Genomic DNA, 4480 nt, shown 5'->3' with positions numbered 1-4480 from the left:
TATCTGCTCATTTGGCTTCTCTTGGTCATAAGATTTTGATGTCTTTTGGCTCTTCCCTGATGCAGAAAGATAATCAATAGCAAATTATTTCTTAGGTGCAGTTCTTGGGAATCAATTTCTCCTTGTGGAAAAAGCTCAGTGCACAGATGGGCCCCAGGGACCCTCTGGCCAATGTGAAGGGCTTTGTCCTGCATAAACTTTCCTGGACAAAATACAGTGGTTGAGCCTTTCCCTCGGCAGCAGCAGGGGCATATGTAGTGAGAGAGGGGCTGTGAAGTGGCTAAGAGAAAGCTTCTGTATAGGAGAACTGCAAGATTCTATCCAAGTCTTAGCTGAATCAGCAACCCTAAAATGCCAGTTGGACCACTGGACCTCCTTCCTTAAGAGCTAAAGTGGGGATTTGATAATGGGTTAGTGGGCAGATGGACCTACCAACAAAGAGTCAGTGGGAAAGCTGTGGGCCAGGGCTTCTTGTCACGTATATTTATCTAGTCATTGACATGTTTAAGTTTCCAAAACAAAGGCAAGTCAGAACACCCTTTAAGGGAGTGTATATTCCTTAATAAGCCAAAATGTTTGTTCTTTAAAGAGGCCTGGACAATTTATCCTGGAATAAAAGTTAACAAATTCTGTTATGTAAGTAAAAATGTTTGCCCATTAGGTTAATTGATTTATAATAGAAACCTTCACCTACTTCCAAAATAGGCTTAAGGGAAAACAACCAAGAGATTTATAGTGGCACTTTCACCTCCTACCCTCTTTTTTTGAGTTAGGGTTGAGTTCCTTGTTCAAAGTGACCCTGAGTGACCCTTCCTCCCTGGCTTTAGCTCTCACCGGGTTCTGGTCACAAACCTAGAGGTAGTAATGTCTTCCCATTCTTCATAGTTCCTGGGTGCTTCAGCATGCCTTGCTGTTTCTCTTAACCCTGCCCACACCTTAGTAAGAAGGCTTTTTGTTAGAGTGTCCTCATTGAATTCTGTTTCTTGCTGGGGCTCTCCAATATGTTGGAAAACCTATATGGTTGTAACACCATACTTAAAATAATCTCTGTTCTTGGACCAAGTATCATCAGTTTATAAAAGGAACTAGCCCTGGTGTGGTGCTTTGCGCTTGTTCAGTGTGATGTTTGTTCACGCTTCCATTCATGAAGCATGCCTGGGGAAGTAGTATAGGCATCATCAATCCCATCTTACAGGAAAGGAAATGGCGTTTAGGAATTTGTTCAAGCTCCATGACTAATTGGGGTTACAGTGGTCAAGATCTCAGCTCTCCAGCAGGCTCTTCTAGCCCAGATGGTTCTGACCCACCAGCAGCCAAAGGAAAATGGAGCCTTTGCTTTATTATTTACCCTTCATCAGTTTCTAAAGACTTGAGAGAAATGTTTCTGCTGAAAGGCCACCCTTAGCACAACTTCCCACTTCAAAACAACAGATCTCTTCAAGACCATGTGTGATCTTCTTCCCCTTTATTTCCACATAAGAGTCCTTGCTGCTTTTATAAATCATCAGCCTTTTACATTAGGCTCTGTTTCAAAGATCTTTCAGAGATCCTGACTGAGAATGGCTGAGCTGGGGTTAGCAAAGGAAAAGAAGCTCTCATTTAATCATTTCAAGTATGTTTCTCTCTTTCTCTGTCTTACTCTCTGCCTGTTTCCCTGTTTCTGTGTGTTCCTCTCTCTTTCCTCCTCTCTTCATGACTTTCTTTCATAAGAGGCCTCATGGGACAGGCTGACAGTCCTTTGTTATGCTGAGGCACCCAGACACTAACAGTGGGAAGTCTTTGCCACCCCTAGGCCTATGACCAGAGCCCATTAGAACTGTAATCATGGAGGCATGGTTGCTCAGCTCCTGCCAGAGCTGTGACACTGAAGCAGGGAGGAACAGGGAAGAAAGATCCCAGTCTTTCTTTCTCCTCTCACCTTCTGGTCTCCCACTGGTGCTTCCCAATGGCCAGGACCAACTGTGGGCCAGCTGGAAGGGAGCCTGGGCAAGGCCACCTGTAGAGGTAGCTTTTGGGGAAACAGCAAAATAGAGACAGGCAGACAGTGGCTGGAAGCAACAGAAGGGGGCAGCAGGTGGGGAACAAATAGAAGATCGCCAGCATAGAGATGATTCTACCTACCAACAACAGACAAGACTTGCTAGTGGGATGAGTGAAAGATATTCTAGTTCATTACTTCAGCCCCTCTTCCCCCTTCCAAAATAGTGTCAAATCATTTCTTGATGAGTGTGGAGAGTCCAGTGAGTGATTGTGTCACTCTCTGGACATTTCTGTTTTCTCCAACTCTCTCTGTTCCTGTGCCTTGTGCTCTGTTAGGTGGAGCCACTGAAGTCATGTTGGGAGTTGTGTCTTTTTCTTCCTCCTGCATTCTTCTCCTTTGCTGAGTGCTAAAGAGGAAGCCCAGTTTTCGTGGACAGACGCCCAAACGAGCCACGGCAGAGGTCTACCCAAATGGCCACAACAGATGCGGCAGGCTTGCTTCCGTCTGTCTGTCAACCACCTGATACGGGAGACACTCTTACCACGAAGCTAATGACGTTTAATTGCCGGCACCCCCGTACCACGCACACAGGCCCTTGCAAGGGCCCAGAAATTTCATATTCATAATGTTGTATTCTTTTTCTTAAAGAGGGCCCTCACGATTATACAAACCTCAGGGCCAAAAAACCCGGGCCTGTCCATTCCTCTGTATCTTTGTCCCCGAAGATACCTTTTCGACCCATGACGAGGCTGGCAGTGTTTGCAGAAGCCCAAGCAGAGCTAATTAATATACGCTAGATCTACTGGCAGAGACCCCTCAGACATATGGTCTGGTCAATGGGCCCAAACAAAGGAGCGATTGCAAGGTGTCACCACATTCTAATAAAGCCGTGGCAGCAAAATACGGTCGGTGACACGAATGACAAAAGCAGGCTGCTGAGGACCGGCCAGTCACAAATGAAGCTCTGATGCTCTGCAGGTTAATAAACCTTGTGCTTAACATCAGGGGGACAGCCACCTCATCGGCTGGCTTGCCCACTTGCACACCTGCTTTCTGGGGAGGTGTGGTGAGGAGAGCACAAGCAGGCTTGCTCTGCAAGCCGTTCCAGGACAGAACCTGGTCCAGGCTGCGGGGAAGCCAGCAGGGACTCTGCCCCGGGTGTGTGTGTGGATGCCAGCCCGGGGATACTGTGCCCTGGGTTAGGTCACAGAGATGGAGTTTTGGTTGACACTGCCAAGCCCGGGGTTCAGTCCTGGCCAGTCAGGCCACAAAGCACCTGTGATCCCTCATGCCGTTGGCTTCAAGAGTGACTGGGTTGAAGATGCAGATGCCTTAATAATGCTGACCCTTCCCTCCTCAGAAAAACCAGCCAGAGACACACTCCAGGTTGAGAACCTACCAGGCAGCAGCACTGGTGATGGGGGAAGAAAAAAAAAAGCAACAAACATTTTCTTTATATTGATTTATCATTTCAGTTCTTACTAGGGCCTAATATTTAGGGACAGAAGGGGAAGAAAGAGCCAGAGGAAGGAGGAAGGAAGGATGAAAGAATGTGACACTCACAAGAGGGATTAAGAACAAAGGCTCTGGAGGGTTTGATCCCAGCCACGTTATCAGCGCTAGGACCTTGCGCAAGAAACTTAACCTCTTGGGGGCCTTAGTTTTCCAATTTTGTAGAATAATAAAGATAGTGCCTACCCCTTACTCCCTGTGAGGATTAAATGAGTTAACACATGTAAAACCCTTCAAGTGTTCCTGGCACACAGGACAGAGCTCAGTAAATACTAATACAGTTCCTCCTGTACTCGGATAACATCTCAGGCTTGGAGCACCATCTCTGTTGGAGAAAGCTCTGTCTTTGCGTAGAGAGGATGAGGGCTCTGAGCTCCCCGGCCACAGGGTGCTGGCCTCTCCTCTTTCCCCTCAGCATCTTCCATCCGTAAAGTCAGACTACCAATAAACTCTGTCTCACCAAGTTGGTTCTAAGAAGCAAATGAGGGAGGAATTTTGCCTGAGCAAAATTTCTTCTCTGTGCAGGACAGCAGAATGTTTGTATTATCTGGAAATCATAAAATTACTCAGACACTCGAAGGTCGCCTGCCTTCCTGGCTCACGCATGAACCGCTGCCAGGACCCTTCCCCTACCCTGTTGCCGTCGAGGATGGTCAAGTTCCCCGAGAACAGCCAATCCTAGCTCCGCAGGCCGCTGGTGCAACAGCCAATCCTAGCTCCGCAGGCCGCTGGTGCGCTGAAGGACTCCATCCTGGAGTGAATTCACTGCAGAACCAGCACTCCTCCCCCGTGATGGTGTGCGAGGGCCAGTCCGGAGCTCTGGCATTGTGAGCAGCTTCAAGTGGCACGTGGAGTCCACGAGCTATCTAGGCAGCTGGGCCGTGAGGAGGGCAGGGAGCAGCGTCTGTGTGCTCAGCCTCAAGGACAAGGACAGAGCCACCCTGGCACATGCTCTGCCTGCCCCTTTCCAGATGGCAGCTCTGCTTA

Source organism: Callorhinus ursinus, unplaced genomic scaffold (genome assembly GCF_003265705.2).
Source record: "Callorhinus ursinus isolate GAN/ISIS: 27379988/994484 unplaced genomic scaffold, GSC_fseal_2.0 scaffold8, whole genome shotgun sequence".
In the NCBI taxonomy this organism is placed as follows: domain Eukaryota; kingdom Metazoa; phylum Chordata; class Mammalia; order Carnivora; family Otariidae; genus Callorhinus; species Callorhinus ursinus.
This window is presented reverse-complemented; position numbering follows the sequence as displayed.